Source organism: Bos indicus, chromosome 15, assembly GCF_029378745.1.
Source record: "Bos indicus isolate NIAB-ARS_2022 breed Sahiwal x Tharparkar chromosome 15, NIAB-ARS_B.indTharparkar_mat_pri_1.0, whole genome shotgun sequence".
Classification (NCBI taxonomy): domain Eukaryota; kingdom Metazoa; phylum Chordata; class Mammalia; order Artiodactyla; family Bovidae; genus Bos; species Bos indicus.
Window position 1 is genome coordinate 47,644,880 of NC_091774.1, and position 13,582 is coordinate 47,658,461.

Consider the following 13,582-nt stretch of genomic DNA (forward strand, 5'->3'; position numbering starts at 1 on the left):
GCGCTCAGCCTTCTTCACAGTCCAACTCTCACATCATACATGACCACAGGAAAAACCATAGCCTTGACTAGACAAACCTTTGTTGGCAAAGTAATGTCTCTGCTTTTCAATATGCTATCTAGGTTGGTCATAACTTTCCTTCCAAGGAGTAAGCATCTTTTAATGTCATGGCTGCAGTCACCATCTGCAGTGATATTGGAGCCCATAAAAATAAAGTCTGACACTGTTTCCACTGTTTCCCCATCTATTTGCCATGAAGTGGTGGGACTGGATGCCATGATCTTCGTTTTCTGAATGTTGAGCTTTAAGCCAACTTTTTCACTCTCCACTTTCACTTTCATCAAGAGGCTTTTGAGTTCCTCTTCAGTTTCTGCCATAAGGGTGGTGTCATCTGCATATCTGAGGTTATTGAGATTTCTCCTGGAAATCTTGTGTTTCTTCCAGTCCAGCGCTTCTCGTGATGTACTCTGCATAGAAGTTAAATAAACAGGGTGACAATATACAGCCTTGACGAACTCCTTTTCCTATTTGGAACCAGTCTGTTGTTCCATGTCCAGTTCTAACTGTTGCTTCCTGACCTGCATACAAATTTCTCAAGAGGCAGATCAGGTGGTCTGCTATTCCCATCTCTTTCAGAATTTTCCACAGTTTATTGTGATCCACACAGTCAAAGGCTTTGGCATAGTCAATCAAGCAGAAATAGATGTTTTTCTGGAACTCTCTTGCTTTTTCTATGATCCAGCGGATGTTGGCAATTTGATCTCTGGTTCCTCTGCCTTTTCTAAAACCAGCTTGAACATCAGGAAGTTCACGGTTCACATATTGCTGAAGCCTGGCTTGGAGAATTTTGAGCATTACTTTACTAGTGTGTGAGATGAGTGCAATTGTGTGGTAGTTTGAGCATTCTTTGGCATTGCCTTTCTTTGGGATTGGAATGAAAACTGACCTTTTCCAGTCCTATGGCCACTGCTGAGTTTTCCAAATTTGCTGGCATATTGAGTGCAGCACTTTCACAACATCATCTTTCAGGATTTGGAATAGCTCCACTGGAATTCCATCAGCTCCACCAGCTTTGTTCGTAGTGATGCTTTCTAAGGCCCACTTGACTTCACATTCCAGGATGTCTGGCTCTAGGTCAGTGATCACACCATCGTGATTATCTGGGTCATGAAGATCTTTTTTGTACAGTTCTTCTGTGTATTCTTGCCATCTCTTCTTAATATCTTCTGCTTCTGTTAGGTCCATACCATTTCTGTCCTTTATCGAGCCCATCTTTGCATGAAATGTTCCTTTGGTATCTCTGATTTTCTTGAAGAGATCCCTAGTCTTTCCCATTCTGTTGTTTTCCTCTATTTCTTTGCACTGATCACTGAAGAAGGCTTTCTTATCTCTTCTTGCTATTTTTTGGAACTCTGCATTCAGATGTTTATATCTTTCCTTTTCTCCTTTGCTTTTCGCTTCTCTTCTTTTCACAGCTATTTGTAAGGCCTCCCTAGACAGCCATTTTGCTTTTTTGCATTTCTTTTCTATGGGAATGGTCTTGATCCCTGTCTCCTGTACAATGTCACGAACCTCATTCCATAGTTCAAGAGGCACTCTATCTATCAGATTTAGGCCCTTAAATCTATTTCTCACTTCCACTGTATAATCATAAGGGATTTGATTTAGGTCATACCTGAATGGTCTAGTGGTTTTCCCTACTTTCTTCAATTTAAGTCTGAATTTGGCAATAAGGAGTTCATGATCTGAGCCACAGTCAGCTCCTGGTCTTGTTTTTGCTGACTGTATAGAGCTTCTCCATCTTTGGCTGCAAAGAATATAATCAATCTGATTTCGGTGTTGACCATCTGGTGATGTCCATGTGTAGAGTCTTCTCTTGTGTTGTTGGAAGAGGGTGTTTGCTATGACCAGTGCATTTTCTTGACAAAACTCTATCAGTCTTTGCCCTGCTTCATTCCGTATTCCAAGGCCAAATTTGCCTGTTACTCCAGGTGTTTCTTGACTTCCTAGTTTTGCATTCCAGTCCCCTATAATGAAAAGGACATCTTTTTTGGGTGTTAGTTCTAAAAGGTCTTGTAGGTCTTCATAGAACCGTTCAACTTTAGCTTCTTCAGCGTTACTGGTTGGGGCATAGACTTGTGTTACTGTGATATTGAATGGTTTGCCTTGGAAACGAACAGAGATCATTCTGTCGTTTTTGAGATTGCATCCAAGTACTGCATTTCAGACTCTTTTGTTGACCATGATGGCTACTCCATTTCTTCTGAGGGATTCCTGCCCGCAGTAGTAGATATAATGGTCATCTGAGTTAAATTCACCCATTCCAGTCTATTTCAGTTCGCTGATTCCTAGAATGTCGACATTCACTCTTGCCATCTCTTGTTTGACCACTTCCAATTTGCCTTGATTCATGGACCTGACATTCCAAGTTCCTATGCAATATTGCTCTTTACAGCATCGGACCTTGCTTCTATCACCAGTCACATCCACAGCTGGGTATTGTTTTTGCTTTGGCTCCATCCCTTCATTCTTTCTGGAGTTATTTCTCCACTGATCTCCAGTAGCATATTGGGCCCCTACTGACCTGGGGAGTTTCTCTTTCAGTATCCTATCATTTTGCATTTTCATACTGTTCATGGGGTTCTCAAGGCAAGAATACTGAAGTGGTTTGCCATTCCCTTCTCCAGTGGACCACATTCTGTCAAATCTCTCCACCATGACCTGCCCGGAACAGGAGCTCATAAAACCCTCAAGATTTATTAAGCAAATTCCCAACATGGTTTTACTACAGCTGATACATCATAAAAGACTCATCCCTCTACATCTTCTGTAAATTCCAGGGCTAAGGGCAGATAAAACAGGTTCTGTTGGATCTAGATATGAAGAATGACAAGGCAGTTAAGGATCCTTTTCTAATAGCCTCCAATAAATAGGAAGAAAAAGGCAATAACAAGGTAAGAGATATGGTAACTTTGGATGCATTAGCATCTAGAAACCCTAAGCAGATCCATAAGGAGCCAATTAGTTTTCTTTCTTCTCTCTGCCTTCCTAGAAGAGGACCCCATTTCATTTCTTGTTTAGGAGACTTAGTGAAAGTAGAGAATTGGCTTTCATCTTGCTTGACCAGGAAAGAGAGGAAGCCTATAAATTCTACAGTGCGATAAAAGGTGTACAAATGCTGAATTAGTATGTCACTGGACATCTGGCACATGGACTCAGGAAAAAAAAAAAAAAAACCGATGAAGAAGTTTTCCCCAAACTCTGTCCCCATAGAGCAGTTTAAATTGCAGACAGATAACTTTCTTTGGACTGACAGAACTCTTTCACATTTAACCAAACTCAGTTTCTCTGAGATTTTTCTCCAATGGTTCTGGTTTTGCCCTTTTGCCAAAGATAACCATTCAAATATTTTCAAGTTATCATTGATGTCCTTTGCAGATCACACATTATCCAGTTCAGTTCAGTTGTTCAGTCGTATCTGACTCTTTGCGACCTCATGAGCTGCTGCACGCCAGGCCTCCCTGTCCAACACCAACTCCTGGAGCCCACCCAAACTCATGTCCATTGAGTCGGTGATGCCATCCAACTATCTTATCCTCTGTCATCCCCTTCTCCTCCTGCCTTCAATCTTTCCCAGCATCTGGGTCTTTTCAAATGAGTCAGCTCTCCGCATCAAGTGGCCAAAGTACAGCTTCAGCATCAGTCCTTCCAATGAACACCCAGGGCTGATTTCCTTTAGGATGGACTGGTTGGATCTCCTTGCAGTCCAAGGGACTCTCAAGAGTGTACTTCAACACCACAGTTCAAAAGCATCAATTCTTTGGCACTCAGCTTTCTTCACAGTACAACTCTCACATCCATACATGACCACAGGAAAAACCATAGCCTTGACTAGAAGGACCTTTGTTGGCAAAGTAATGTCTCTGCTTTTTAATATGCTGTCTAGGTTAGTCATAACTTTCATTCCAAGGAGTAAGTGTCTTTTAATTTCATGGCTGCAATCACTATCTGCAGTGATTTTGGAGCCCCCCAGAGTAAAATCTCTCATTGTTTCCACTGTTTACCCATCTATTTGCCATGAAGTGATAGGACCAAATGTCATGATCTTAGTTTTCTGAATCTTGAGCTTTAAGCCAACTTTTTCTTTTTTTTTTTAATTTTTATTATTTTTTTAAATTTTATTTTATTTAACTTTACAATATTGTATTGGTTTTGCCAAATATCAAAATGAGTCTGCCAGAGGTATACATGTGTTCCCCATCCTGAACCCTCCTCTCTCCCCATACCATCCCTCTGGGTCGTCCCAGTGCACCAGCCCCAAGCATCCAGTATCGTGCATCGAACCTGGACTGGCGACTCGTTTCATATATGATATTATACATATTTCAATGCCATTATCCCAAATCATCCCACCCTCTCCCTCTCCCACGGAGTCCAAAAGACTGTTCTATACATCAGTGTCTCTTTTGCTGTCTCGTATACAGGGTTATTGTTACCATCATTCTAAATTCCATATATATGCGTTAGTATACTGTATTGGTGTTTTTCTTTCTGGCTTACTTCACTCTGTATAATAGGCTCCAGTTTCATCCACCTCATTAGAACTGATTCAAATGTATTCTTTTTAATGGCTGAGTAATACTCCATTATGTATATGTACCACAGCTTTCTTATCCATTCATCTGCTGATGGGCATCTAGTTGCTTCCATGTCCTGGCTATTATAAACAGTGCTGCAATGAACATTGGGGTACACGTGTCTCTTTCCCTTCTGGTTTCCTCAGTGTGTATGTCCAGCAGTGGGATTGCTGGGTCATAAGGCAGTTCTATTTCCAGTTTTTTTAAGGAATCTCCACAGTGTTCTCCATAGTGGCTGTACTAGTTTGCATTCCCACCAACAGTGTAAGAGGGTTCCCTTTTCTCCACACCCTCTCCAGCATTTATTGCTTGTAGACTTTTGGATTACAGTCATTCTGACTGGCGTGAAATGATACCTCATAGTGGTTTTGATTTGCATTTCTCTGATAATGAGTGATGTTGAGCATCTTTTCATGTGTTTGTTAGCCATCTGCATGTCTTCTTTGGAGAAATGTCTATTTAGTTCTTTGGCACATTTTTTGATTGGGTCGTTTATTTTTCTGGAGTTGAGCTGTAGGAGTTGCTTGTATATTTTTGAGATTAGTTGTTTGTCTGTTGCTTCATTTGCTATTCCAGTTGAGCTATTCCAAATCATGAAAGATGATGTTGTGAAAGTGCTGCACTCAATATGCCAGCAAATTTGGAAAACTCAGCAGTGGCCACAGGACTGGAAAAGGTCAGATATCATTCCAATCCCAAAGAAAGGCAATGCCAAAGAATGCTCAAACTACCACACAATTGCACTCATCTCACATGCTAGTAAAGTAATGCTCAAAATTCTCCAAGCCAGGCTTCAGCAATATGTGAATTGTGAACTTCCTGATGTTCAAGCTGGTTTTAGAAAAGGCAGAGGAACCAGAGATCAAATTGCCAACATCTGCTGGATCATAGAAAAAGCAAGAGAGTTCCAGAAAAACATCTATTTCTGCTTGATTGACTATGCCAAAGCCTTTGACTATGTGGATCACAATAAACTGTGGAAAATTCTGAAAGAGATGGGAATACCAGACCACCTGATCTGCCTCTTGAGAAATTTGTATGCAGGTCAGGAAGCAACAGTTAGAACTGGACATGGAACAACAGACTGGTTCCAAATAGGAAAAGGAGTACGTCAAAGCCGTATATTGTCACCCTGTTTATTTAACTTATATGCAGAGTACATCATGAGAAACGCTGGACTGGAAGAAACACAAACTGGAATCAAGATTTCCAGGAGAAATCTCAATAACCTCAGATATGCAGATGACACCACCCTTATGGCAGAAACTGAAGAGGAACTCAAAAGCCTCTTGATGAAAGTGAAAGTGGAGAGTGAAAAAGTTGGCTTAATTTCAACATTCAGAAAACGAAGATCATGGAATCCGGTCCCACCACTTCATGGGAAATAGATGGGGAAACAGCGGAAACAGTGTCAGACTTTATTTTTCTGGCTCCAAAATCACTGCACATGGACTGCAGCCATGAAATTAAAACGCTTACTCCTTGGAAGGAAAGTTATGACCAACCTAGGTAGCATGTTCAAAAGCAGAGACATTACTTTGCCAACAAAGGTCCGTCTAGTCAAGGCTATGGTTTTTCCTGTGGTCATGTATGGATGTGAGAGTTGGACTGTGAAGAAGGCTGAGCGCCGAAGAATTGATGCTTTTGAACTGTGGTGTTGGAGAAGACTCTTGAGAGTCCCTTGGACTGCAAGGAGATCCAACCAGTCCATTCTGAAGGAGATCAGCCCTGGGATTTTTTTGGAAAGAATGATGAAGCTTAAACTCCAGTACTTTGGCCACCTCATGCGAAGGGTTGACTCATTGGAATAGACTCTGATGCTGGGAGGGATTGAGGGCAGGAGGAGAAGGGGACGACAGAGGATGAGATGGCTGGATGGCATCACTGACTCGATGGACGTAAGTCTCAGTGAACTCCGGGAGTTGGTGATGGACAGGGAGGCCTGGCGTGCTGCGATTCATGGGGTTGCAAAGAGTCGGACATGACTGAGCGACTGATCTGATCTGATCTCCCATTCTGAAGGCTGTCTTTTCACCTTGCTTATTGTTTCCTTTGTTGTGCAGAAGCTTTTAAGTTTAATTAGGTCCGATTTGTTTATTTTTGCTTTTATTTCCAATATTCTGGGAGGTGTGTCATAGAGGATCCTGCTGTGATGTATGTCGGAGAGTGTTTTGCCTATGTTCTCCTCTAGGAGTTTTATAGTTTCTGGTCTTACGTTGAGATCTTTAATCCATTTTGAGTTTATTTTTGTGTATGGTGTTAGAAAGTGGTCTAGTTTCATTCTTTTACAAGTGGTTGACCAGTTTTCCTAGCACCACTTGTTAAAGAGATTGTCTTTAATCCATTGTATATTCTTGCCTCCTTTGTCAAAGATAAGGTGTCCATATGTGCGTGGATTTATCTCTGGGCTTTCTATTTTTTTTTCCATTGATCTATATTTCTGTCTTTGTGCCAGTACCATACTGTCTTGATGACTGTGGCTTTGTAGTAGAGCCTGAAGTCAGGCAGGTTGATTCCTCCAGTTCCATTCTTCTTTCTCAAGATAGCTTTGGCTATTCGAGGTTTTTTTGTATTTCCATACAAACTGTGGAATTATTTCTTCTAGCTCTGTGAAGAATACTGTTGGTAGCTTAATAGGGATTGCATTGAATCTATAAATTGCTTTGGGTAGTATAGTCATTTTCACTATATTGATCCTTCTACTCCATGTCCTTTTTGATTTCTTTCACCAGTGTTTTATAGTTTTCTATATATATGTCTTTAGTTTCTTTAGGTAGATATATTCCAACGTATTTTATGCTTTTCATTGCAATGGTGAATGGAATTGTTTCCTTAATTTCTCTTTCTATTTTCTCATTATTAGTGTATAGGAATGCAAGGGATTTCTGTGTGTTGATTTTATATCCTGCAACTTTACTATGTTCATTGATTAGTTCTAGTAATTTTCTGGTGGAGTCTTTCTATGTAGAGGATCATGTCATCTGCAACAGTGAGAGTTTTACTTCTTCTTTTCCCATTTGGATTCCTTTTATTTCTTTTTCTGCTCTGATTGCTGTGGCCAAAACTTCCAAAACTATGTTGAATAGTAATGGTGAAAGTGGGCACCCTTGTCTTGTTCCTGACTTTAGAGGAAATGCTTTCAATTTTTCACCATTGAGGATAATGTTTGCTGTGGGTTTGTCATCTATAGCTTTTATTATGTTGAGGTATGTTCCTTCTATTCCTGCTTTCTGGAGAGTTTTTTTTTTATCATAAATGGATGTTGAATTTTGTCAAAGGCTTTCTCTGCATCTATTGAGATAATAATATGGCTTTTATTTTTCAATTTGTTAATGTGGTGTATACATTGATTGATTTGTGGATATTGAAGAATCCTTGCATCCCTGGGATAAAGCCCACTTGGTCATGGTGTATGATCTTTTTAATGTGTTGTTGGATTCTGATTGCTAGAATTTTGTTAAGGATTTTTGCATCTATGTTCATCAGTGATATTGGCCTGTAGGTTTTTTTTTTTTTTTTTTTTGTGGCATCTTTGTCAGGTTTTGGTATTAGGGTGATGGTAGCCTCATAGAATGAGTTTGGAAGTTTACCTTTCTCTGTGGTTTTCTGGAAGAGTTTGAGTAGGATAGGTAGAAATTTAGCTTTTCTCTAAATTTTTGTAGAATTCAGCTGTGAAGCCATCTGGACCTGGGCTTTTGTTTGCTGGAGATTTCTGATTACAGTTTCAATTTCCGTGCTTGTGATGGGTCTGTCAAGATTTTTTATTTCTTCCTGGCCCAGTTTTGGAAAGTTGTACTTTTCTAAGAATTTGTCCATTTCTTCTACGTTGTCCATTTTATTGGCATATAATTGCTGGTAGTAGTCTCTTATGATCCTTTGTATTTCTGTGTTGTCTGTTGTGATCTCTCCATTTTCATTTCTAATTTTATTGATTTTTCTCCCTTTGTTTCTTGATGAGTCTGGCTAATGGTTTGTCGATTTTATTTATCCTTTCAAAGAACCAGCTTTTGGCTTTGTTGATTTTTGCTATGGTCTCTTTTGTTTCTTTTGCATTTATTTCTGCCTTAATTTTTAAGATTTCTTTCTTTCTACTAACCCTGGGGTTCTTCATTTCTTCCTTTTCTAGTTGCTTTAGGTGTAGAGTTAGGTTATTTATTTGACTTTTTTCTTGTTTCTTGAGGTATGCCTGTATTGCTATGAACTTTCCCCTTAGGACTGCTTTTACAGTGTCCCATAGGTTTTGGGTTGTTGTGTTTTCATTTTCATTTGTTTATATGCAAATTTTGATTTCTTCTGTGATTTGTTGGTTATTCAGCAGTGTGTTGTTCAGCTTCCATATGTTGGAATTTTTAATAGTTTTTCTCCTGTAATTGAGATCTAATCTTACTGCATTGTGGTCAGAAAAGATGCTTGGAATGATTTCTATTTTTCTGAATTTACCAAGGCTAGATTTATGGCCCAGGATGTGATCTATCATGGAGAAGGTTCCGTGTGCGCTTGAGGAAAAGGTGAAATTCATTGTTTTGGGATGAAATGTCCTATAGATATGAATTAGGTCTAAGTGGTCTATTGTATCATTTAAAGTTTGTGTTTCCTTGTTAATTTTCTGTTGATCTATCCATAGGTGTGAGTTGGGTATTAAAGTCTCTCACTATTATTGTGTTATTGTTAATTTCTCCTTTCATACTTGTTAGTGTTTGTCTTACATATTGTGGTGCTCCTATGTTGGGTGCATATATATTTATAATTGTTATATCTTCTTCCTGGATTGATCCTTTGATCATTATGTAGTGACCTTCTTTGTCTCTTTTCACAGCCTTTGTTTTAAAGTCTATTTTATCTGATATGAGTATTGCTACTCCTGCTTTCTTTTGGTCTCTATTTGCATGGAAAATCTTTTTCCAGCCCTTCACTTTCAGTCTGTATGTGTCCCCTGTTTTGAGGTGGGTCTCTTGTAGACAACATATGTAGGGGTCTTGTTTTTGTATCCATTCAGCCAGTCTTTGTCCTTTGGTTGGGGCATTCAACTCATTTACATTTAAGGTAATTACTGATAAGTATGATCCCATTGCCATTTACTTTATTGTTTTGGGTTCGAGTTTATACACCCTTTTTGTGTTTCCTGTCTAGAGAATATCCTTTAGTATTTGTTGGAGAGCTGGTTTGGTGGTGCTGAATTCTCTCAGCTTTCGCTTGTCTGTAAAGCTTTTGATTTCTCCTTCATATTTGAATGAGATCCTTGCTGGGTACAATAATCTGGGCTGTAGGTTATGTTCTTTCACCACTTTAAGTATGTCTTGCCATTCCTTCCTGGCTTGGAGAGTTGCTATTGAAAGATCAGCTGTTATCCTTATGGGAATTCCCTTGTGTGTTATTTGTTGTTTTTCCCTTGCTGCTTTTAATATTTGTTCTTTGTGTTTGATCTTTGTTAATTTGATTAATATGTGTCTTTGGGTGTTTCGCCTTGAGTTTATCCTGTTTGGGACTCTCTGGGTTTCTTGGACTTGAGTGATTATTTCCTTCCCCATTTTAGGGAAGTTTTCAACTATTATCTCCTCAAGTATTTTCTCATGGTCTTTCTTTTTGTCTTCTCCTTCTGGGACCCCTATGATTCAAATATTGTAGCGTTTAATATTGTCCTGGAGGTCTCTGAGATTGTCCTCATTTCTTTTAATTTGTTTTTCTTTTTTCCTCTCTGATTCATTTATTTCTACCATTCTATCTTCTAATTCACTAATTCTATCTTCTGCCTCTGTTATTCTACTATTTGTTGCCTCCAGAGTGTTTTTGATCTCATTTATTGCATTATTCGTTATATATTGACTCTTTTTTATTTCTTCTAGGTCCTTGTTAAACCTTTCTTTCATCTTCTAAATCCTTGTCTCCAGGCTATTTATCTGTGATTCCATTTTAATTTCAAGATTTTGGATCAATTTCACTATCATTATTCGGAATTCTTTATCAGGTAGATTCCCTATCTCTTCCTCTTTTGTTTGGTTTGGTGGGCATTTATCCTGTTCCTTTACCTGCTGGGTATTCCTCTGTCTCTTCATCTTGTTTATATTGCTGATTTTGGGGTGTCCTTTCTGTATTCTGGCAGTTTGTGGAATTCTCTTTATTGTGGCATTTCCTTGCTTTGTGTGGGTTTGTACAGGTGGCTTGTCAAGGTTTCTTGGTTAGGGAAGCTTGTGTTGGTGTTCTGGTGGGTGGAGCTGGATTTCTTCTCTCTGGAGTGCAATGGGGTGTCCAGTAATGAGTTATGATATGTCTATGGTTTTGGGGTGACTTTGGGCAGCCTGTATATTGGAGCTCAGGTCTGTGTTCCTGTGTTGCTGGAGAATTTGCTTTGTATGTCTTGCCCTGGAACTTGTTGGCCCTTGTGTGGTGCTTGGTTTCAGTGTAGGTATGGAGGCATTTGATGAGCTCCTGTCAATTAATGTTCCCTGGATTCAGGGTTTGGACTTAAGCCTCCTGCTTCCAGTTATAGGTCTTATTTTTACAGTAGTCTCAAAACTTCTCCTTCTATACAGCACCATTGATAAAACATCTAGGTTAAAAATGAAAAGTTTCTCCACCATGAGAGTCACCCAGAGAGGTTCACAGCATTACATGGAGAAGAGAAGAGGAGGAGGGAGTTAGAGGTGACCCGAATGAGATGAGGTGGAATAGAGGAGAGAGCGGGCTAACCAGTAACCACTTCCTTATGTGCACTCCACAACTGGACTGCTCAGAGATGTTCACGGAGTTATACAGAGAAGAGAAGAGGGAGGAAGGCGACAGAGGTGGCCAGGAGGATAAAAGGAGGGAATGAAAAGGAGAGAGACTGATCCAGCCAGTAATCAGTTCCCTAAGTGTTCTCCACCGTCTGGAACACACAGAAATTCACAGAGTTGGGTAGAGTAGAGAGGGGTTAGGGAGGAGACACAGGAGACCTGGTGGAAAAAAAGGAGAGTCCGAAGCGGGAGAGAGCAGTCAAGCCAGTAATCTCGCTCCCTAGTGAAAAATGGGTACTGAAGATTGGGTTCTTAAAGGTACAAAATTGGTAACAAATACCCAAAAGCAAAAATGAAAAATCTAGAGTTTGGAATTTCAAAAATAAATGTTAAAGAAAAGAAGAAGGAAAAGGAAGAGAAAAACAAAAACAAACAAAGTCACAGAAATTATAAGGAAGATATAGGTACAAAATTGATAACAAATACCAAAAAGCATAAATTAAAAATCTCCTTTAGAAGACAGTGGGTTGCTTTTCTCGGTGCCTGATGTCCTCTGCCAGCATTCAAAAGTTGTTTTGCGGAATTTACTCAGCGTTAAAATGTTCTTTTGATGAATTTGTGGGGGAGAAAGTGTTCTCCCCGTCCTATTCCTCCGCCATCTTAGCTCCTCCTCCTAAGCCAACTTTTTCACTCTTCACACATCTATATTTTGTAACAATTACTTAACCCCACAAAGGGGGTCAGTGCCTTTTATTATGTTTTAACTTCCTATGACTTTATCTCAGTCTGACAAAGAATTTCCAAATCCATAGTGCCCTGAATTGGATAAGATACTCCAGAGGGCTAATTGAAACGGAGTTGAGAAAGACTCTCAGTTTTGTTTTTGACATTGTGTTTCTATGAAATAAATGAATAGATATGATATTCTCAGAAGAATGCCTGGTATATGCGAGATGCCTGATATATACCAGTGAATATTGTCGATCCAGCTTTAGAGTCCTTAAATTATTTTTTATTCCATGTACCAATACTTAACACTTATTAGAACATCGAGAAATTTGCTTCCCTTTTCTTCTTTCCCATTCCAGATTTTCTCTCCTCCTACCTGCTATCCAATGTTAAACAGTGAAGAAATTGAATTGGACTTTAATAAGCTTAGAGTCCAAGTGATAACACTGGGTAGCTAAAGGCAAGTACCTTGGACTTGATGAGTTTTGGGCAATAACCCTTTCACAAGTAAATGGTGAACAAGTGATGAATAGAAGCAGATAAAGAGGAGAATTGATCAGCAAGTAGCCTTTGAGGAGGTGCATGAACAGGTATAAATATTATGTCAAACAATGCTAGAAAAGGACAAAGTGCAAAGAAGGGCACTCAACAGGGATGAGAAAACTTGAGGAGGAGGAAGGTCAAGAAGAACAGGAAAGCTGGGTGCAGAGAGATGAGATTTTGTATGGATAAGTTGGTAATATTTTAAGCTGAAGGAAATTCAAGAAAATTTGTACTAACATAGCAGGAACAATAGAGTGATTCTGAGTTTGTTTTAGGGCAAGGGCAAAATATTTATTAAGTCAGAGACCTAGCCTAGGGTTTTACCATTCACCAAGGGACAGGCTCTTGAGCAGCACTGCAGACAGTGGTGTGAATGAGCCTCCAGGTTCTAACATGCATTGTGTGGCATGCTCTGTCCATCCCCTGAAGTCCACCATAAAAACCCTCAGTGACTACCATTTGTAGTATTTTTTTTAAAACATTTTTCTTTAAAATTTTTTAATTTATTTTTTATCTTATGCTGGAGTATAGTTGATTACCAGTGTGATAGATTTGGGCAAAGTGATTCAAATTATGTGTGTGTGCTGTGCTGAGTCATGTCTGATTCTTTTGCGACCTCATGGACAGTAGTCCACCAGGCCCCTCTGTCCGTGGGATTTTCCAGGCAAGAAAACTGGAGTGGGTTGCCATTCCTTTTTCCAGGGGATCTTCCTGACCCAGGGATCGAACCCATGTCTCTGGTGTTGCAGGCAGGTTCTTTAACACTGAGCCAATTCAAGTTATACTTGCATCCTTTTTCAAATTCTTTCCCCATTTAGGTTGCTACATAATACAGAGCAAAGTTCCCTGTGCTGTTGAGTAGGTCCTTGTTGGTTATCCATTTTAAATATAGCCACCATTTGTAGTATTGATCAGAGCTTCTCCTTTCCCCTCCTCCAAGTTCCTTCAGCACTGAAACCC